At 45.7% G+C, this 23,576-nt stretch overlaps 1 protein-coding gene across 16 annotated transcripts in view; it reads right to left on the bottom strand.

The window, feature by feature from the left end:
* Window positions 1-23,576, bottom strand: part of Lypd6b (LY6/PLAUR domain containing 6B) — a 176,738-nt gene that overhangs the window by 35,506 nt on the left and 117,656 nt on the right. For 7 of the 16 annotated variants that reach the window (XM_085681145.2, XM_087899933.1, XM_085681141.2 and 4 more), the window contains 3 exons: window positions 22,181-22,251; window positions 10,006-10,128; window positions 3,824-3,954 (listed from right to left, as the gene is read on the bottom strand). The gene's annotated coding sequence lies outside the window, so the exon portion shown is untranslated. The remainder of the gene's footprint in view (window positions 1-3,823; window positions 3,955-10,005; window positions 10,129-22,180; window positions 22,252-23,576) is intronic. The other 9 variants (XM_085681151.2, XM_085681152.2, XM_087899937.1 and 6 more) reach the window with 4 other exon arrangements.

Here is a 23,576-nt window from a genome sequence, read left to right as displayed (position 1 = left end):
ATGAGCAACAAATAGAAAAAAACTGTCAAAGGACATAAATATTTTATAGAGCATAAATAAAACAGTCATTAAACATCATAAGAACAGCTGAGTGCATTTACAAACAGGAGAAATGAAAATTAAAATTATTTTCTGATTTTTCTAGATTTGGGTCAATCTGATAAGTCAACGTGCTTGTTAAAGCTCCCTTCTGAGGAACCACAAAAGTTAGGCCTTTCCACGCGCTGCTGATGGGATGCCAGCTATTAAAGAACATTCACAACAGTCTTCAAACTTCAGGTACATTTACCCTTGATGCCAAACCCTAATTCTGGGCATTTCTTCCTGCACATAGACCTGCATCCATGCACAGCAATTTGTTTCCCATATAAAAATTGCCAGGCGTGGCAGTGCAAGCTTATAATTCTAGCGCTGAGGGGGCAGAGGCAGAAGGATCCCTGGGACTCACTAGCTGGGCACCCTAGCCTACTCAATGAGATTCAGGCCAATGAGAGATCTTGTTTCAAAAGGAGGTAAATGGCCTTCCTTGTCCTCTGGCTTCTACATCCTGCACTTGAATACACACATACACTAAGAAAAAAAGCCATGCCTCATCCAGCCTTGGTGGAGGAGGAGGTGCCTGGTCTTGCTGTGGCTTTATATGCCACGGTTGGCTGATATCCATGGGATGCTCACCTGTATCTGAACAGAAACAGTGGAGGAGAAGGGGATGTGGGGAAGGTTGAAAGGAGGGGAAGGAGAGGAAGCTTTGGTAGCAACGTAAAAACACAAAAAATAAATTTAAAAGAAAAAGAAAAAATCCAAGCAGAGGATTAAAAACTAGCGTTTTTGTTTTATTTTGTTTTGTTTTAGCTTCAGAGTACATCGCTTGGCAGTGGGTGTGAGGGAAACCAGCAATTCAGCATCCTTATTTCTCTCTGCAAAGCTGGTTGGTAATATTCCCTGACAATTTGCTGAAAAACATTCACAGCTGTGCGAAATGAGAACATTTGGTGTGTAGGTAAGGTGAGAAGCTGCTGGGAAAATATCCTCTTCTCTCAGAGCAGGCGGGCGAACCCACGTCAGCGTTAATACTGCTGACTCAGCACCAGCTACCTCTTGGCTACAGACCCATAGGGGCTACTGTTCATTTCCAACATCCATTTCTGTCTAGTTCCCACTCCAGACCCATTTCATGTGTAGAAGGGCTCATCTAAAGTGTATATAAAAGATAATCACTGCATCCTGTAAGACTAGAAGCATAATTGCCATGAACAGTATCTAATCCGCACAAGATAATTAAATTATCCCATTATCACATTATATGGGCAAATGCAAAAAACAATTGTCTTCCATCTTCATTGGCCCATATTGTTTCAATATCCCTAAAAGCGTGGGGAGTGTTGGTGTTCTTATGTGAATGTATAAAGAGTAGGCGAAGTCCTGAACTAAATGTGGATTATTAAGGACCAATTCCCCAGACAAAGCATTCCTCTGTTCCAACTACAGGTGTTCAGCTGACCACTGAATGCAGAAACTGGCAAGTGCAGATCCTTCCTCCCAGGGACACAAAACACCAAGTTGCAGCTGAGGCAATGGGAACGTATTTAGCTTGTTCACAGAGATCTCCTGCCAAAGCCGGTCCCACCCCTGCTTCTCCAGCTCTGCATAATAAACACTGCCCTCCATCACAGTGGGCACACCCCATCCAATCCCAGCTTTCTTGTCTGCGTGTCTGCCCTTTCTTCATTCTTCCATCACCCCAGTCAGGTTTTCCGGACTAAACCATGCTGGTCATGGCATCAAAGAGCGATGTATTGGAGGCTTCTTGACATATCAGAAGTAGCTCAGATCTCTCCTGGCTGTAGTTGAGAGCTTCTGAGATCCACTTTTGCAGGCAAGAGGAGGAGGCTTGAAATCCTTCACCTGGACCCTCAGCAAAAAGACTCCATATCCAAAGTCTGCCCTAAAGGAAAGGCTGCATTGGTGCTTTGGACACACGTAGTCGGGGTGAGAAGACCTCTTTTCAGCTTAGTGAGCGAGTTAGACAGGATTCCAATATGTCAGCCGTTTCTCAGCATGAGGGCATAACTTTGGACAACTTACTGTGCCTCAGTTTCCCCCCTTGTAAAAATGGTATAATAATAAAAATAGTGAGTAACACCACCAGCACCAATAATAATAATAAATTAACTCTGAGAGCAAGTTAATTTTTCCCCCAAACACTTAGAATCATGACGAGAAGACAGGAAGACCTCAGTAACGCTCACTTCTCACATGCAGCGTCTTGGAAAGGGACTATGTGTAAGACTGTCAGGAGCCAGTCACGCAGGATTACCACCCGAAAAGTTTGGGAATGCATTCCCTGTCACCATTTCCTTAGGCTAATTAGCTGTGGTACAGAATGGAAATTACTGAACTTCATAACTTTATCAGTGTTGAGTGATTTACACCATCCTGAAGCCAGGAGGTCCCAGAACTGCATTCCTTTCTTTGGCGAATCTGTAGGTCTCCCCTCAAAGGTATCATTTGTTCATCACGTCCTGTCGGAGCCCTGACTTAGGGCTGGGGTGAGGGAGAGAAAGGCCATTCTTTGCCCTTCCTTGCTTTCCCTGGTGCAAAGGTTTGGAGAGCAGAGGAGCGGAAGAGGGAAGTGCACACAGTAGGCCAATGCAACCTGCCCAGAGCTGCACAAGGAGGCTCAGAGGACACAGGTAGGGTTTGTTACAGATCCACAGCGAGTGGATAGCTCTGGGTAGCGGTTAGACTCCAGAACTAGCCCCAGTCTCCACCATGCATGTGGTATGGAACGCACGGCCCAGAAGAAGATGGGAGACAGCAATGACTGTAGGCAGCCATTCCAGTGTGAGCCCATCTGCACATTCTGTACACAGGAACTGGGATGCTGTCCCCAGGAAGGCACAGCTATGGGGCAGGACATCCCCAGATCACCTGCTTGTAGGGAAGAAAGTGGAGCCGATGTCTCTGCCCCAGTGGGAAAGGAACAGTATTGGTTTCTCGGACAGAAGTCTGGGAGTTCTACCTTTGCCCACTGCAAACAACCACTTCTGCTTCCCTCCTTTCAAGTAGAAATTTTAGACATTTCCTAAAACAATCTAATCCATGCCTGTAGGTGCTCCAAATGCACGTATCCAAATTTTAAGCAATATTTAGCAGCCAGCTACTATGTGCCAGACACCATTGTATTCATAGCTGGGACATTTCATGAAACAGGGCCTCCTGCCCTCCCCAGATCTTACTTTGCAATACTTTGATAACGATTTCCCCCACTTCCTCATGCACAGTAACTCCCCTTTAAAGCCAGCATTTATGGAGGGTTCCTAAGGGTCAGGCACCCAAGACAATTAATTCTTGCAACTCTCATAGCTCAGTGAGGTGGGGACTATTATTATCCCCTCTTCACAGATGAGGAGTCTGAAGTTCAAAGAGAGGACACAACTTGCCCAGGGTTTGTGACTCTCCCTGTGAGTCAGGGAGAAATGTGAAATTCAGGAGTCAGGTCCACACCCCTCCATTTTAATTCCCCCGTGACACTGCTTTCCAAATTCCTTCCTCTGGTGTCCTGGGAAGAAGCGGTTTGTTTGGAATGGGCTGCTCTGTGTTTTTCTTTGTTTGTCTAACACGATTCCATCATCATTTGTACAATCCCTTCTCCCATCTAGACAATGGGAGTTTAAAAACAATTGTGTCAAGTCGTGGGGCTGCGGCACAGCAGGCTAGGAAACGGGGCCGTTTGGACATAAATATTTAAATACATGCCATACACCCATTTAGTGCATTATTCACATTCCGGGCTTCTATAAAAGAGGTTTCCAGAACTTACCAGCTGCTTCCTTTTGTGAACTCAATGATTCTCATCCAAGCAGGCCTCTCAGGAGCCATTCTCCACACCAGCCACTTTAGGCTGGCACCTGGTCGCCGACGTCATTGGCCTTTCCCTCGGTCACCCTCACACTGGCAAAGGAAGAGAAGCCGTTTGGATTTCCACTCTCCAGTGTCTTTCTTTTGCCTCCTCTCCTCACAAGCCAGGCATCCTGAGTCCCTCTAAACTCTAAGCAAAGCCATAGTTCAGTGACAGGAGAATGACTAAACCCAATCTGAAGGGGTTCCTGGAGTCACTGCAATTGTTCTAATCAGGGGTATGTCCTCAGCCCACAGAAGGTCAGGCTAGCCCACAGGAGGCCAGGCTGGCCCACAGTGCTCAGATCTGTGGGTGAGTCAGCAGAAAGCAACTAAGCCTGCTGTTTACCAAGTGCAGGGAGATAAAGACGTTCCTACTCTGGGCTTTAGGTCCTTGGTATTCTCCTCGATAGTCTCTGTAATCGATCAACTGGTGGGGGGTAGGGGAGCTTGCAGTTAACTCCAGAATCCTCTAGAGCCCACACAACAGTTCCAGGGCACGTCTCCATCTCCTTCAGTGGAAAGAAGAAAAGATGCGGAAGAGGAGATGTAGCCGGCCATAAAGAGGCCTCTTTACATCGAAAGTTTCTCATCCCTGCAATAGGCCTGGCATGGAACAAAGCTCCAGATGTTTGTGGGATGAAGACATGAGGTGTGACAGAAATGTCACATTTTATTCCGAGGAGCACTTAGAACAAATGCATGCATCAGGACACCCATCCCATGCGCTGTGCTCCAGTGAGGCCTGACCATGGAGCACACTAAACCACACGACCAGGGTTCCAGAAGATACTGAGGGAACACTTATCTGGTTTCTCACCATTAACTTGAGGCGGGAAAAGTTTACAAGGAAATGGAAGTTGAAGGTGCAAAAGTAGCAAGGGGATGTCAGAGCCAGAAAACAGCAACCGCAGCAACCACTGTCAACCAATAATCTCACTGGTTATGAAATCCATCAAGAGGAATCCCAGAGGCTTGAAAATTTAATCCGTAATGAAGCATGAAATGTGCAGTAGGCAGCAGGATACGAAACAATGCAGTGCTTAGTGTTAGCTTTCTACAGCTCTGAGCGGGAGCTGCATGGAGGAAGCCAGGAGCTGTTCCGATGCTCCTTAGGGGATTTTGGCTCTCCGGTCCCTTGGGAAGAGGGCTGGGGAGGTGAAGCATGGGCCTTGAACTGTGGGAACCCTAGGTTCTATCCTTGGAGCTGAGAGGGGAAAAAAGGACAGATCAAAGAAAACGGTCAGGTTCCGCAAATCCTTGGTGGTCACACACTGATGACGTCATGTGTCTTAGTTAGGGATTCTGTTGCCGAAGAGAGACGCCATGATCTCAGCAACTCTTATTAAAGAAAGCATTTAACTAGGGCTTTTTTACATTCTGAGGTTTAGTCCATTATAGTGATGACGGGAAGCATGGCGGCACACAGGAAGACATGGTTCTACATCCAGATCTGGAAGGCAGCAGGATAAGAGAGAGAGAGAGACACTAGGCCTGGCTTGAGCTTTTGAAATCCTAAACCCATCCCCAGTGACACACTTCCTCCAACAGAGCCACACCTCCTAATAGTGTCAATCCCATGCATGCCGTTGACTTGCTGCTTTGTGAGCAATTGTCCTGCACATTGGATTCAAAGTGTGGTATTTTGAAATCATCCATCCAAGTTTATCTTTAGGACTTTTTGTTGGTGGAAAAAAGCATTGATTGACTATGTCTTTAAAAGTAAAATACCCGAGCACAATACATTTAAGTGTGTGTGTGTGTGTGTGTGTGTGTGTGTGTGTATAAGCATGCTTATATAGACATATACTGCTTTCTCTTTTATGAATTTATCCTTTCAATTTTTAAAAAACCTTTACATTTACTTATTTGTTTTGTGTCTGTGAGTGTGCACATGCACACACCACAACACATGTGCGAGGCTCACTGGCAGGCACCTTTCCCTGCTGAGACATTTTCCCCTTTTGCTCATTTAATAAACATTCTTGAACACCTACTGTATATCATATACCCTGTAGTATATACAGAAGTATAGATAGAAGGAACTAGCAATGAAACCTTTGGTCCGGTATGGTTTATGCCCTTAAGAGATTCAAATACCAAGATGAAGGCCATGTGCGTGGGAGTCTGCTGTCGGGTCAACAGAGTAGTACCACCTCACTGCCCACTCTCTGAAGTCTCTGGAGTAGGCAGGGAAGCATTTGACAGACACTGCCCTCAGGCAGGAATGGCCCCCCAAATGAGAACATCTGCAGAGAAGACATCCACACACGGTACAGATGGACCAAGGAGAGGAAAGGATCGGGAAAGAGATTCCTTTCTGAAACGCATGAAAGGAAGATCCTAGAGATCAATTTTCACTAAACAAATCCAGATAAGTACTCCCTGTGTGCCAGTGCTATGAAAACGGCCACAGAGATTTTTACACATAAGGAACATTTGACTGAAAGAAGTGATGTCACCTGAAATGGCAGAGCGGAAAGCAGACAGAGTGTGGTTTAAAATGAAAAGAAGTGCTGTTGGGAACAAAACCAGTAAAAAAAAAAAAAATTCCTTCCAATCAAATGGCACAGTCATTATAGTTGATTCCAAATAACTACATTCTTGAAAATAGCTAGTAGGGAAGGCAGGCTTTGCCGTGACCGGCCACAGAGATTACCTTGATACACCATGTACTAATGCTCAAATAGCACACTGTGCCCCATAAATAGATGAGGTCATTATGCAAGAGCCAAGTGTACAGTCAAACCTCTATGTGTGTGTGTGCGTATGCGTGTGCGTGAGTGTGAGTGTGTGTGTGAGTGTGTGTGTGTGTGAGTGTGAGTGTGTATGTGCGTGTGTGCGCGCGCACGTGCATGTGTATGTGTGTGTGTTCGTGGACTAAGGGGAAGAACAGGTGGGAGATGAACATGGCCCCGAGCTTAGAGGAGGAGAGCCGTGGAAGAATGACAGAGGAATTGGGCTGTGTGTTACCAGGATGATAGAAGAATTTGACAAGAACCTTAAATCCCCACGAGGAAAATCAGGAGTTGAGTTTTGATCTCAAGCCATAACAAAGGAGACCTGACCCAAAGGAAGACATCATGGCATTCATGTGGCCGTGAGTGGGGACTGGAGGTGAGGGGACAGGAAAGGACACCAATCAGGAGGCGGGCAGAGTCCAGTGCAGGTGGCACTGCCCAGAGCCCACAGTCAGCTTACCTAGAACAGGGACTACAGGAAGGAGAGACTACCCGTACTTCACAGCCACTTGAGGCTGACTGACCTGAAACTTGTTAGGAACCCTGTCTCCAGGGCTCTGCATGAATTTGGGTGAAACTTTGCTTTCATACACCTCAGCAGCCTGATAGTGGCTGGGGGAGAGGGGCCTCTACAGCACTCTGCAGATGGAGGGGCTCTGAGCAAGTCCGTTACTCTTGGCCACTTAATTCCACCGCCAGAAGACGGAAAAGGCTTTTTTTCTAGGCTATTTCATATGGGTCAAGCTGAAATCATCTACAAACCTATAGATTTAATTCAATCTCGGTCACATACAGACGAAAAGGCAGGATTGGACAGGTGTAAGGCCTAGTCCAAGGGCATAGGGCAAAGGAGGCCAGTTGAAGGACCTATTGGGCAACTAAGAATCATTTCATGAAGTTTGAAGCCTCAGGGACAGTTTCCTTCCCCTAAGTCCCCCTTTTCACGTCTCTGGCAGGAAAGGTCTCTAGAGGACAACTGTCCTCCCCCCTCCCCAGGCAGGCCCCTGAGCTGGAGGAGGGAGCTTCCACTAAGCCTCCTACAGCAAATAAATTGAGGCGGCTCTTAACAAGAAGAGTTTAGCTAGCCAGTTCTCACACTTACTCACTTTTCAACTCTCCCTTTTTTTCTTTAGCGTTCTCTTGTACACTAAGACCAATGTCAAAATAAAAGACACCCAGACCCCCACCAAAAATGATCTTAAAGAAGGCTGCATGTGCTTGGGAGAGATAAGGAAGCAGGCAGGTGTGGGGTCCTGCTGTTAGCAGAGTTACTAGCCAGGAGCCCCTGGAAGTGAGGAATCATTAGACGCGGCCGGTTTTTCATGTCCAACAGCATATATGATGGTTCCAACCACAGCACCGCCGGCTGAATCAGGAAGTTAAGGGAGAGAAGATAAAACAAAAAAAGCCAGAAAGCCCCCAGTAAATCTAACCTTGTGTATTCCAGTCATAAACAAGAGTTTCCCTTGCTTTTCATGCGGGGCCTGCCGTCACCTTAGCTGTGTTTATCACTTCAGACTAAGTGTCTTGAGGAAGCCAGAGCATCCTTCTGTCTTGACAGCACACGCTGATTAAATCTTCCGGAGGAAAGTTAGGCAAATCAGGAGCTGCCTCCTCTCCAGACTTCCCAACCCGCATCTCTCCTTCCCTTTTCTCATTGCCAGGGAAAATAAATACAGGTGATAACATTTTGCAGCAAGTATCTACTGAAGATGAAGCTGTTTATGTCTGAACTGAAAATTTTCCTACCAGGATGGTGAATTATCCAGTAACAAAAAGAATTGTGAAGCCAGTGAGGCGGTCTCTGTTAATGCAGAAAAAAAACAAAGAAAACCAGGGCCGTTGGAGCTGAGAGCATGGAAGAGCTGCATTCTAGTGAGATAGCATGCACACATATGTACACACACACACACCCTCCCCCCCTTCAGGACAGAAGAAGCAGGGGACTGAGGCTTAGTCTGCAAATTTTGCTGGTGGCAAGAGACTGGAAGATAGGATTGGCAGCTCTCTGCAAACTGATTAATGCCCGGAACTCCAGAATGTATGGTTTAAAAACTAACAGATCAGGAACTGGCCTGCTCTGCTAACAGAAATATATCCCAGTTAGAAATCTGGAGAAACAATTATCTCGGTGGCATATGTGCTGATCTGAGCATTAGAGCTTGTCGTTTTAATCTTCCCTGTTAGGAATATAAAAATCTGCTTAATAAATCACACAGCTCCCTAGACTTCACAAGGAATTCACAGACATAAAAGATCCAGATTTTACAAGTTATCTGCACTGCCAGTTAGCTGCTAAAAGCTACTGCAACGAAAGGACTTGGTCGGAGAGGTACAATTCTGCATCACTGCAGAGGTTTCTGACCTCTCTCAAAAACCCACAATCATGGAGCGGGGAGCATACGCCTCTTGGAAAACCACCCTGACAGCTCAGGCCCCAGACTGCCCTTGTCCATTCTTCCCAAATAACTGGCGCTGAAGCAGCACCATGGGCAGGAAAGCGGGACTCCCAGCATGCACTTCGATCCCTTGCTTGCCACGGTCAGTGATTCTTACATCACTGTGTGCAGCCTGGGGCTTTTTTGCTCACTCCCAAGCTTGGAAAACTGCTAATTAGCTCACGAAGAAACAATATGTAATCTCGCGACCACTGCAGTGGCCATCCGTGAATGGAAGGGGCAGATGTGCACTTTCATGCTTCACCTAGTAAAGAGAAGCGGTTCCCGCCAGGCGAGCTCTAAAGACCGCACTTCAGGTCTCTAAGGAAGGTGGGAGGCATGCTTTGTGCAGACTGGCCCAGCCTTTGATGGATTTACTGAGGAGACCCACTAGCTAGAGTAAGCACAGGAACGTAAGTCACATACCATGGTTGAGAAAGAAGAGAGACAGGCTTCCAGGAGCCCATAAAACAGTCGTCAGGCTGAGAAGACCATGTTGACCATGTATTAGGATCAGGAAGAAAGGCATTTCTGATGTTTAACGCCAGGTGAGCTAGTGGCCAGTGTCTGTCTAGAACTACTCAAGGAGAGTTCTTTGATTCTAACCTACTCTCTGTGAACCGGCGACAGTGCAGGGCCAGGTCAGGGTCAGCCTCCCAGCAGGGTACGGCACAGGAAAGTGAAAGAAACTCAGTCTGACTTAATTTTGCCCTAACTAACCTCTAGTGCCCAGAAATGATGAGGTTTTGTCCTTGAAATGTAGTGGGTTTTTTTTTTCCCAAAAGATGAAAAAAAATAATATTAAAATCCTAACATTCATGGAGGAAGGGAAGGGAAGCCTGAAGATTAGATATGCAGCCTTACTGAACACAGCAGGCTCTTTATAAGGATAAATGTGTTCTGGATTTAAGCAGAGTGTGGAATACCTTGTTCAGATCCTGAACTTAAGATGGATGGTCACTTAGGAACTATTAACTTCTCGGAGTCTCAAATTCGCCTCTATCATCAGTACAACGATCCTTCACTCCAGGTCTCTGGTGAGTAGAAAACTAAAGACAGAGAGAACGAAAAGAGAAAAATGACAGTGTTTTTGCACAATGCCTAGTATATAGTAAGTGCTCAACAAATGCTAGCTTTCCGCCAAGGTCTTCGCTTCAGCTGTAGCGACACTCTGGCAGCAAGGAGACAGTGCAGGCTGTGTAGGAAGATGACCCTGTCGGCGGCATATGGCAGACTCAGCTGAGCCACCATCCGCCCTCAGAACAGGCTCTGCATAGCCCTGCCGAAGCTCTCTGGATAAAGAAGTGCAGGCAGGCATGCAATCCACTCACAGAATGTGCACCATCTCCTCGGGCCCTTGCAGACCTCATGGCAAAGCATCCTGTGTTTTACGGCCCCCGGTAATTTACATTCATTTTCTTTACACAAAGCAAGACTCCTGGCTCCAAAGAAACAAAGGGAGTGGGGAACAGACAGCAGGAAATGGCCAGATGGAAGAAGACCTTGGGCAACCAAACACAATAAACTTCTCTGCTTACCACCAGGACGCTGGAAGCAGAATCCTAGGCATCTTTCTGAGTGAGCACCTTGGCCAACTGACTACCCAGCTGATAGGAGCAGAGTTCCAACAATGAAAAACATGAAAGTGTTTCCTGCCACAAAAGAGAAGTAGCTGGCAATGTGGTTGAAGACAGTGGCAATGGGTGTCCAGGTTTGTTCTCCTGCTGTGACAGTGTTCGGACTCACACAGCTTACAGGTCTTGAGGCCATTTCTCTCCAGACCACTGCTGAGAATTCCACCTACAACTCAGGAACACATCGAGCCTCTGGTGGTAACTGAAACACCATCTTTCATGCTCAACAAAACCCACATGCTGTCGGTATGGCCCACTCCAAATCGGCACAGACAACCCACCCAGGATGAAAGTCACAAGCCATTCAAGGCAAAGACTGCTGGATGTCACCTGTTAGCGGTCAGTGGTGGTGTAACGGGGGAGTCATTTTCGAAGGGTATTTACTGCAGATTTGGATCCTAGGTGTTTCTCTCATTTCAAACTGTGTTACATGAACATCCTACATGACTGCTACATGGTGCTTTACAGCCCTTGTAGCATGGCTTTCTGTTCAATCCACAGGGTGACCGTCATGTCAGGATGTAGGCGACCACCAGACAGGTCCTGTAAACTGCCTGCCTGTAAACCCCTATTACCCAGACTACATCACCAAAGTGGTAAGCCGGACATAGTTCAGAGTTCTATGGATGGTTGAAAGGGGGGCAAGAAGGTTGTCAGGTAATGTGAGCATGTACAAGACACAGATCACAGGATAGGGCCAGGACTAGAATCTAGTCTCCAGGCAGCTGACCAAAGAAGGCTTCATTCCTAACTTCAAACACCCCTTTTCCCTTTCCCAAGACTGATGAAGAAGTCCTGTAATAAACAGCGCTACCATTCCTGCCCTGACCTTTGAGATGGCTAGGCAGCTGCCTATTCTCATATAGATTTGCTAGGCATTATATTTACTATGGCATTTCTAAAACTCCATCTTTATTACATAATCCACACGAATACATCCTTGTATATATTACTAATGTAGTATTGTAATTATAAATCTTTTCCTTTCTCTTGACTATAATGCTTTTAAGGCGAGTACCATGTCTTATGCATTGAGTACTATGTATGATCTGAAAATTCTCAAACCAATATTTTTTCTGGATTAATAAATAAAAATGCATGTTAAGAAGTGGTTGGTTTGTGAACAAACACAAAAGGAAGAAGAGATTAATGAGGTGTAAGGCAGTAAATTAAAGTAAAATATTGCCTGACAAATTGCTTTTCCACTACCACATAGTTCCAAGCTATTCCATCAGGGCAGTTTTCCACAGGACCTGGATTTTAACAGTCCACTACATAACGCTGGTATCTTTGGGGAAGGAGTAGTAAATCGTGAGTGCCCAATAATGTTTCCTTAACAGACAAGCCTCAACACTAACTGCTCAACACAAAGTAGAGCCTTGTTTTATTTATTCTGTCTAACACTTTTATAGACTACTTGAGCAATGGTAAGAAGACTTCTTATCAACCTAATGATGGCATCGTGCCAGGAAGGGCAGCCAGGGTATTGCACACAGGAACCAAGATCTAAAAGAAAGAGTTGGCATCAGGCTGAATTCAACACCAAGCTAAATGTAAAGTTCTACACATTTGTTCAGATAGCAAACAAGCTCAGAATGGCCAAGGCCTAGACAGGAGTTAGTCTAGAGGAGCCTTAGAGCTAACTAGAAAACACTGTGTCTTTTTAACACCCAGCAAGAGTGTTGTTTCATAGAGGAACCGATGCACAAATGAGTCTCATCGTTAGATAAGAACACCTCAATTAAGCACAATTATTCTCATGAATATCTTAGTCAGGGTCTGTGAAGGAAGGGAACTGACTGCACACATGCATGAGAGGATTCTGTATACATGTATAAATCAGTCATCTTCAAGATGGAGACTTTGGAATCTGGTTGTGTAGTACAAAGGCCTGACAGCCCATGGCTGGTGGTGTAAATCCCAGACTGAGCCTAAAGCCCCTGAACACAAGGGTCATCAAGGCTAGAAGATGGTGTCCCATCTCGGGCAAGCAGAGGGAGGACAAACCCAGCTTTCCATTACCTTCTGTTTTACTCAGACTTTCAATGGAAGGGATGGTGCTCACCTTGGGGAGGAACAACCACCAAATTACAAACAAACACCCTCACCTTCATACTCAGAGACAATGTCTGACCAGCTCTCCAAGAATCCCAGACCTTTTAGGTCTGATTCTGAGTCCTGAAAAACCAGATATCCAGACTGTACTGTTGAATTTGAGAGATGACAAGCCACATCAGCTCAGCCTTGAGATCCTCACAGACCAAGGTCTACCCGTGTTCAGGATCGGCTCCTGGTTTCTGGCAGCTGGGTAAAGGAAAATTCTGCTGCTGAAATCTTGACATACGGGCGCATATGTAAAATGAGGCAGAAGTGAACCGAGAAGGCAATGGGGAGGAACAAGGAGCTTGGGAGCTGTGAAGGGAGGGACTTCAAAGACAACTGAGAAGAGAAAGGGGCAACTTCAGTGCCGTAGGCACCCCCAACACTGGATCTCATTAGAGAGCCCGCAAAAGAAACCACACAGAGAAGCCTTGTCGTGAGCATTTCATTCTTCCACCAACACGACTTCCGCACTAATTACCCAAAACTTAGAAAATATACGTATTATATCTCCATAGAGTGGACAATTAAACCAAAAATGCTTCTTCCAACTCAAAGCATTTTTTCTGCCATCCATGTGTAACGCAAACATGGGCCTTTCTTAACTCTCTTTTTCCATCTTCCCCAGCTCTCAACTACTATGTTTACGAACAAAACAGAAAAAGGCTGGGGATACAGAGCCAAGAAGAAAAGAATCATGTTAAGCCCAACAACAACACGTAAGGAATGAAGTGAACAGAATTCCTGTCTGTGAGAACTGAAAGCTGAAGGGGAAGGGGAGTTTTATAGACCTAGGAAGTGATGAGGTGAAGAGAAAGACATCAAGTCTACCCAAAAGGTAATAAAATATTTTATTTGTCTTCTGGTTGTGAAAAAGAAAATAAATCATTAAAATGACTGTCAGAATGCCCCAAGGATAAGGGCATCGAATAGGACTCGGCTATAAATGTTGTAAGAGTAATAAAGGAGCTGGTTTTGTTTCCTTAGCATTTTTCTGGGCTGAGCCTTCCTATTTCAACATGGGACTCATGGGCAGTGGAAGAAATGAACCCGCTGCAGGGCACACATTATTGTCTCCCGGGACGCCTGACTCACGGGCTCCAAGGTAGCTAGCTGTCTCTGCAGTGGCCGGTTTCTTATTTCACCGACCCTGTAGGACAGGCCGCCAATCCGCAGACCTTTTGCATGAGAACTTCCTCTACTTTCACAGCACTAATGACTCCATCACACCTTCTATAAAACATTCATTTTTCCTAGTCTTTGGAACTGAAGATAGAGACAGGCTTCTGCCCCAAGGTGCTCATTCTACTGTTTAAAGGGCCTTGGATTAATTCTGCTGTTGTTTAGGGATGTATTTCAAGTGCCTGGAGGCAGAGAAGGGTGACAGGGTGGCTGTTATAATAGCAACTGCGGGTTTTATTTAAACCCACGGAGGATTAGGTAAGAATTTGCAGAAGAGGTAGGATTTCCATTAACCCACAAGCTCACATCCAGCAGCCTCCTTGAATAATGGTCTTTATGCTTGAAACACTGAGCTGTCCTGCAGACACATCATATCATGGCTCCACTGAGTAGCAAACACAGCTCCTGCTCAAAAAGATACGATTCTGTAGTCTGTGGCAACAATAAACATGAAAAAATTCCAAATGGACTGAGCTTAGAAATGAACTGAACACACACGCCAATCAATATTGATTTCTGTAACTAAAAAGACAGCCAAGCTAGATGTAGGACAGTTTCATCTCAATTTTTCCATTTGAAGAATACATGGAAAGATCTAAGAATAGCACAGAGCAGGGACATGACAGGAGACAGGTGGCATTTATAAAACTGAAATCACTTTGGCTGCCTTTCTGTCATACTCCACTGTGATAGCACAAGACGAGTGCGACGGCCCTGTCAACATTGTCCTAAGCCTTGAAGGGGTTTCCCAAGACTCACACTGGCTTCTCTGGTTAGTGCACAATAGTACTAAGAGCACAGATAAGAGGTGCCCCCCAGCCCCTGCCAGCACCTTCCATACTAACAACTGCACCTATGTTCTTGGGACAACCCCAGGCAGGTTGGAAAGGCCAGACACCCCTTGGGGTTGTACACTGGCCACAATACGGGCCAATACAATTTTTCAAATAGACTCACGACTGAAGACTGGATCTCAGGACTGTCTTTCCAGGATGAGGCACAGTTCCATATTCCAGACACATATGCAATTCATAGTACTCAACAGGAACTCTGGCTCTGCATGCCCATTGTCTGAATATTCCTATTCAGTGGAAGCCCATACTGCATCCTGGATGACTCAGGGAAATGGTAATGAGGAGGTGAGTAACACTCTCTTGAAGTCACTAGTTAGGATAAGTTGTTCATTACCTGACAGGACAGGTTTCTCCGGCCAGCCAAGAACTGAACAAATAAATCAATGTCACTTTCCTCTCTAACATCTTAAACCCCCCTATTTAAAATCTGCAGCTCAGCTCACAATTCAAAGGAAGCTTTTACAGAGCTCTCCTTGGGGCCTGGAGTGATAACAGGGACGGACAGGAGATAGGTGAGACACGCCGAGGGAACACTTATTGCGCTGATGGAAAGTCTGTGCGAACACACTCTGGCTTTCTAGACTCTGCCACCGCCTCCGTTATTTCAGGAATCCTCTGCATAAAGCGAACACAAAACTTCTTATTGAAACTGAGTAAACAAGTATGTGGACAAGAGAAAATAAAAGCCTCAGTCCTGGCAGTAAAGTTTTACGACTTGGCAACGGCCAAGGAACCTTGGCCCTTTCAGGGTCAAACAAGAGCAGATCAGGGAATGCCTCAGAGATTTCTCAATGCCTTGTGTCTCCTTACCCCCACAACTTCCCCTGTGGCATTATTCTAATTTCTTGCTAGAAATTATTTTTAGAACTACAAGTTATTCTTTGGGGAGAGATATATTGAACTGCTGTTTAATTGCAAAGCCAAGAGTTCCTCAGGATCTGACAGAGAACTCTCCATGTTACCCCTCATTACTATAGGGTGGACAACAGCTAACAGGCCCAGGGGGTGATGCTGGTTGGTCTGTGTGTATCTCTAAGCCTCCAAAGTAAACCTCAGGGAAGGGGGGGCTGGCCAGCAGTGGGTGCTTTGCCATAGGCTAACTATCTGTCATTCAGATACATCTACTCTGCACCCCTCTCTGGTGGAGCCATGCAAGGAGAGGGCAAAGACCTGCTGTTGAGTAACAGCTTCTCCCCTTCGAGTAGAGTGAGAGGGAATGGAGCTAATAATTAGTCAGAGTTCAGTGCTTATGAGTTGAATACGGAGAAGGATGGTAATGAGGCTAGGCATCTCAAGCATAGGCTTGTCGTGCTTACATGAGAAACTTCCGTCTCTATTTCAGACTCCCTGGGGATGGGTGTCGAGAGTAGCTTAAGGTTACACTTAGAACGCTGGCCTCTGGCTGGACCCTCGGTGACAACCTTTGAGAAGAGAGACTCTGAGGATGATAAGCAAGTGGCCAAAGTGACTGTGATTGTGGGTCAGAAGCTGGCGGAGAAATGATGGACAGATGCGTTGATTTGCATTCTAATTACCCAGAGCCCTCCCCAGCTTAGTGATCCGTGCCAAGCCTCAGCCTTAAGCAAAGTTCTCTGCTCTTTTCTTCTTTAATACCCTTTCTGTTTACTATTGAGCCATGACTTTGACTTGGGGTGTGTTGCAGGGGCTGGGGGGTGGGGGACACTCCAAAAACTCCAAAGTACTCTCTTCCTACAACCTTGGCCATCAAATCAACAAGAAAGGGGACTAATTAAATCCAGCGATCCCAGGGTGAGTCACGTTGCAGTGACATCAAGGAAAAGCTGTGCCCGGAGCATCCTCTCTGGGGATTAGACTAGTAAAGCCCCTTCAGAAGACACAAGGACTTTTGCATGTCTCCAATGGGCACACCGTGGAAACCATAATTTTCTAAGCTTACTAAAGCACGCCTGTTCATTCACTGACCCAGAAGGCTGGGAGGCATCTCCCCTACCTGCCCTCCGCACACATACCCACATCCCACATACGTGCCCGCTCACATCCTTCTCCTCAGTTCCACATCTTAGACACATTTATGTCACTCATACTACTTAACCAGAACTTTGTCCCCACAGAGCCTGCCATGTTAGCAAACACCAAAGGTAAAAGCATGAATCAACAGGCAAATTCTGAAGCCCAGCTGAGACATAAGAACAGCGCCTATCTGAACAGGAGAAAGCTAAGGCGGTCCAGGAAGCAGTTAGGTTTATAGCCGGGGCTAGAACAGCCCCCAGAGGCCCTAAATAAAAGGATGCTTCTGCCCTATGTTGGACAGGGGGGCAGGTTTAGAAGCTCAGCTGCAATGACAGTCTTAAAACACAGTTTGGAAGTGGCGCTTAAGTCCTGTAGTGATAACCTGCCCTGGATGCTTCCAGTGTCTACGCTGGGGACACATTTTTCCAGTTGGTTTGGAAAGGGGAGGAGAAAAGAAGCAAACATCCATGAGGAAGGAGTCCTTAATGCAGGAAAGGATTATCTACTCTGAAGATTAACTGAAGGAAAAGGTGAGGGTGGCAGAGTGTCCACTGGCGTGAGGAAAATATCTAGGATTTCATACACAATGATTAAGAGTTCTGTCTGTCTTCTGGAGCTGATCCTGGTGGAAGGGCGAGGTAGTGAAAGGGATGAGCCATAAGCAGCCTGGCCCTCCCTAGATCTTGCCTGTGTTGTCTTTTCCGTGTGGGGCTGTGCATGTCCATTTGCCTGTCTTCCAGCATTTTCTAGCTTGAAGGGCTATGTGTAGAAACACGCAAGTTCTGACATTAGCAAGTACCTTTCAGTCACAAGCGCCAGTCCCTGATGCTAGCCCAAGTCAGCATGACTAGGGTAACAAGCACCACAGAGGGATCTGAGGGAGGGAGACAGAAGCTGGACTGCAAGAGTGACTTTCATTGGGCGGTAGATTGGCGATCTCTCCCCAAACTTAGGAAAAGTGAGAAATGACCACTCTGAGCCATAAGTCTGATCCTGGCCACCAAGAATATTCTACACTCCTCAATGTGAGGTTGCGACTGGGGGTCAGTTGCTAGGATATGTACAACCATCACTTTTAGGCTGCCAAAAATGGTGGCTACGCTATTTTCCTCCATTAAACCACCTGGAGAGTTAACTTCCACAGAGAGTGTGCTAAAAGGGGCTATTGGCATCCTTGTCTTTCCCCAGGATAGCCCTTAAACAAAAGGCTAAAGAAACGCAACATTCTCTTTTGGGCTAAGTCAAGGAGCATAAACCAAAATTAAGAGACTACTGGAAAGCCTGTGGGGACTGTCCTTAACACATCTTGTTTCTCACTTCCCTAGCAAGACAAGAACAACCCACGCTGAGTACCCATATTCTGGGAGACATCACTGGGTCCAAAGGAATCGCTTTCTGCTCTATGGGACATAAACACCTTTATGATCTCTTCTCTTACCATGTGCCTTGTCCTATTTGATACCATAAAAGTGTGAAATGCTTAGCAATCCCAACAAATCACCAATTCACTCTCTGGGAAAAACAAAACCAAACAAAATTATGATCCAAGAGAGCTTTACTACACCTCAGGAAGATGTTACTGGTGCTGATGACAGTGGTCAGCATCTTCATTATCACATGCACAGTGGTTGCGCTTGCCTTTAAGACCAGCACTCGGGAGGTAATGGCAGGTGAATCTTTGTGAGTTCGAGGCTAGCCTGAACTACAACAAAAAAATCCAGAACAGCCAGAACTGCTATACAGAAAAACTGTCTTGAAAAACATAAACAAAGATAAATGATTTTAAGCCAATTTCAGGTTGTTCTTATGATCAAACCTAAGAATCTCTGTACATTTTAAATGGCTTTTAATAATTTGTAGCTAGCATCATGAACAGATAGGGTTTATTCTATCCCACCTCCTTTCCTTGAACCGGGACCACCCCAAATACTCTCTGATCAATAAAATGAGGCAGAAGTGAGGCCGAGTAGTTTTTGAGGCTAAGTGTCAAGAGTGCACCGCCTGCTTTTGTTCTCTGGCCAGGTTTCTCGTGTGGCAGAACCTAGAGAGCCTGCTGATGTCATTCTAGCTAAGTCCCCTAGATCAAGCTTTAAACTGTGGGACAAGGGGCCACATAACTGGATGTGAGATTCCGAACAACGTAGCAATGGTAAAAGGTTTTGGAACATGCCAGGACCAAAAATGAATGAAAATTCACACACACACAGTGAAGCCACGGTGGCGGTGCTCGCTCACGCTATGTCCCTCAATTTCACCGCAGTTTTGGCTCTGCACACACAGCAGGTGCCGTTTGCACCGAGCGTGCTGTCATGCCACAAGACACCAAAGAATACTGCAATGCGTTGACTCTGCTGTGACTATTGCATGCTATGGAATGGCAGTGCTTTTAGTGTACATAAAACGTTTTCTACTCCTACTGAAACATAATGGTTTAAGTGGGGCATGGTAGAACATGCCTGCAATCACATCACTTGGGAAGTGGAAGCAGGATAGCAGCGTGAGGTTATCCTCAACGACAGAACATGTTGGAGGCCTGCCTGAGCTACAGGAGACCCTGACTCAAAACATACCAACAAAGAAACACAACTTCATTACAGAAAACAAAGACTTCACATTTTCCTACTCTCATTCCTTAGCATGCAAATATCAAATTAGCGTGGCTTTGGATTTTATGGTGGTCGACAAATAAAATTTTCTAGTCCACAAATACACTTTCATTTTTAACAAATGGAAAACTGCATGTATTCCAAAGAATCGTTTTGAAATGAATTTCTTTGTAATTTCTTGCCAGTAGCTTTGATTTGTATATTTAATTCATATTCTTACATGACTGGAGTCATGTAAAAATTTCTCAGGAAAAAGTAGTCGTGAGTAGAAGGGGTTTACAAAGGTCTATCCTAAGCCTCATCTTCTGGGTACCAGCTCAATGCAAAGGTAAGGGTGACCCACCTGACACTGGCGGAAGGACCACCTAGCTGAGCCTAGCCCCGTTTGCAAACCCACAGAACCACAAGCAAATAAAACAATTGCTGTTTTAAGCCTCAAGTACAGGATGGCTTATTAAGCCACAGATAACTGACAATAGCCCTGCACAATGAAGCCCTATCACCAGTGGTATTCCCAGCACAAGTCCACACGCATGAAACCGGGACACCTGTCTACCAACAAGTCTACCAGTCACCACATGGAGCTCCCAAGCTCTCATTCCACCTGCCTAGGGCCAGGACTTTAAAGTCAGCACATTGACTTGAGAAAAGTTATTAAGGACAGTTAATGAACAGACATGGGGCAAAGTAGACAGACTTTCCAAGGAAGATCACTGAAGAAAGACATTCTAGAAATCGTGTTTTGTTCCTTGTAAGCCATGACAGAATGTAGAACCAGGCAGGCCTATATTTAGATTAAACTGAAGTTGTTTTATTCCATAGTCTTAGTGGGCAGACGTGTTCAGTATATGTGCAAGCCAATGCAAAGTGCGCACACATAGGGAGCAGGTCATAAATAGCCATGCAACTGCTACGGTCCAGATATGTGGTACCAGGAAAGCAAGCAGTCCCGGGTAGCTTCTCTTCTCTGCTGGTCAATTTTCTTATATGTACATAATTAAAATTCCCCAGTGTGGGAGAGATAAAGTACCAATGGTAAGTGCTATGCATGGGACACGTGGCAAGGCAGGAGGTAGGAGTAGAATCCAGTGAGCATCCAGAAATCTCTATACTAGGCTGGCCCTATTCAGGGGTGTTCTGACTGCTGCTTCCCACTCTGACACTTTGTGGCTTGGCTAACTTTGAGCAACTCAATTTTCTCATCTATGAAATGTGGATTTTAGTAGAATCTTCCTGCCAGGCATGCCATGATGATTATAAGAGATCACACATAGAAAACCTTGGTCTGGTACCTAAGGAAGTAGGAACCAATAATGTTAGCTGGGGTGATGGTGATGATGGTTAATATTAGGGCTAAAGGTTTGCTTATCACCTTGTGCTCATTTCTACCGCCGTGGTTAACTGTGGTCCCAGAACTATGTCTAACACTGCTAAAAAAAAAAAAAAAAAAAAAAAAAAAAAAAAAGTCTTTGCCTTGTAAGATGACCCTCCACCCTCACATGTCCTAGCTGAACCTTCAGCTCTCTGGTCTTCACAATTGCAGGACAGCTAGTAACAGGCTATTAAATTGAAGTCGCAGTTCACATGCCACCCTCTCTCTTACCCTGGGGAAAACTGATGATAACATACAGATTCTTGCTTGTCTGCCTGATCCTAATTAGAGCCGTACAATGTCATTGATTCAGAACGGCAAAGAGAAAGGCATTCCTACCAGATAGTTTACAGAATCCCGCTTTGTACTTGAAACGTATAATTATCATTAACAAACGCTGGCGCTAATAATTCAATCTGCTCCCTGGACAAGAAAAGGAATGTAAACATGGCCAAGGCCCAATCGCTTCCTGATCTCAGACAACTTCCTCTGGGTGCTCGCCTTCCTCCTTTCCACCCATCAAAAAACACAAGGTGGGAGGTCTGTTTGTAAGGCAGGGACCTCGGGGCTAGGGGCTGGCATTGCTGACAGCGAGGGAGTGATAACTAAACAACACAGGCTTATGCCTCACAGCCACAAAATGGCATGGCGTGGTATGTGCAGCCTGACCTCAGTAAGCCAGCCCTCTGCTTTGATCTCTTCACCAGGGAAAGATGGAAGTCGGGGCTAGCAATCTAACCAGGCTCTGTGTTAAGCACCCCATTAAAAGCCAAAAGTACGTAAAGCCCAACAACAGCGTCAGTAAACATAGAGCTTGAAATACGCTCGCATTTATGCCCACCGCCTCTTCGTTGGAACAACACTCTCATCCTGTTTGGGGTCTGGATGCGTTTCCTAATCCTTAACATTTAAACATCTGAGAGCTCCAAGCATTCAAGGATGAGTAGCCGCACACACTGAGTGTTTCCAGCCGTGTATTTCCCTTGATATGACTACATACAAACACCACGCCTTGCCCCACGTAGAACCTCGTGATCTACGAACGTCGCTTTAGGTGAGTTCTCTTTGAACTCACCAAATAAGTGATTTTTGTAATGCCAGACAAGTCCTTAATCCACCAAGCAGTCCCTGAGGTTGCATACTCCCTCCTGCGCTAAACAAAAAATATAACAAGCCCAAACTAGCATTCCAAGTCCCAGGACAACAGAACAGAAACAGAAGCAAGCTAGCCTGCGATAGGAAACTGGCAAACTGAAGGAAACAGAGTTCCAAGACATGCCAGAGTCTGTGCAGATGCCCAATAGGCTAAGCGGGAGCTTGTGACTGAAGCCCCGGGGTGTCTGTGACAGCTAAATTCTTACCTTAAGAAAGACAACCTGGTAGCCGGGCTCTACTCTGCAGTGAATAGGTCTGCATCCAAGGAAGAGCCAAACTGCAAGAAAGAGAAGGACAAAGTCAGAGCTGCCACCGCTCGCTTACTTTCTTGACCCACTGGAATGTTTTCTAACAAACAAACAAAAATGCAAGCGGGTCTCCAGAGGTTTAAAGACCTTTTGGGAGAGAGCAGCACCTCACAATGAATCGAACAGTGTCAGACGCATGAAGGTCCCCGGAATCGGGTCAAGGTGGGGTCGCTGGTGTAACAGAGTGAGCTAACGTTAACTAACACGCACCTGGGCCCGGACTAATTGGGGATGCGGTCACGGTGAAACCATGCACCCATCACACCCCTCCAACGCAGCGGCTGATTCCCAAAGGGCTGGCTGGCAGAACTCACCGTGGCATGGACTCACACCAGCCTGCTTGGCAGGCTGTAACGTTCACACATTCACACCTCCAACACGTCCACAATGAAGACTCTATGCCGCCGAACCCACCTTGGTTTGGAAGACAGCCCTACCCAGCTGATGAAATGACAACATGAGACTTGAACCTAGGTGAGGAGGTGGGAAGGAACTGGAATCTTCCTCTAGGGGCACTCAAAGAAGCAAATATAAAAGACAGCACATACCCCTGATTGACAGATAATTCTGTTATTGACATATCCCTATCTATGACAGTTAGTTTGTAGTCAGTTTGGCTGAGGATATCAGTGTCCATTGTTAAACACCAGTAGAGATGCTACAGAGAAGATTTTTTTTTTAAGGATGTGTTAACATTTGAATTAGTGGATCACCTTTCACCATGACTGGCCTATTCAGTCAAGGAGATTCTAAGATACAAGACTTAGTTCCCCCAGGAAGGAATTCTGCCTCTAAATTACTATGAAACTCAACATGTCAACAACAGCTTTTCCCCGGCTCTCTGGCCCATTGGCCTACTCTCTAACTTCACATTTGCCAGGTTCTATCATCATAAATTCTTTGAAATAAATCTCTCTCTTTTATGTACTTACAAACAAGATTCTCTGAAGAACCCTGACTGATAAAACATCTTTTTTTTTTTAAAAAAATGAGTTGACTTTCTATACCACATGCCTCACGGGAGAGACAATGGCAAGCACAAATCACTAATACAGTTCAGCAAGGGGTACACACAGAAAAACAAATCCCACCCAAGCACCAAGCATGCAGCAACCTGACCATCTGGCTTGTTCCAGGCATAAAATTTCTAGAAGGATTAAGGGATTCCAGATTTCAGTAATAGTTTCCATAAACAGTATGATTTCTCCCAAGTTGAGAAGGAATTGTACCACAACTGTCCGAGGCTGTCAATCTGGCCAAAGTGAGGCAAGAAATGCCCCTCTTTGTCACAACA

The sequence above is a fragment of the Myodes glareolus genome, chromosome 21 (genome assembly GCF_982192425.1).
Source record: "Myodes glareolus chromosome 21, mMyoGla1.1, whole genome shotgun sequence".
Lineage (NCBI taxonomy): Eukaryota > Metazoa > Chordata > Mammalia > Rodentia > Cricetidae > Myodes > Myodes glareolus.
The sequence above is the reverse complement of the archived record's forward strand: the minus strand, read 5'-3'. Positions and strand labels throughout refer to the sequence as shown.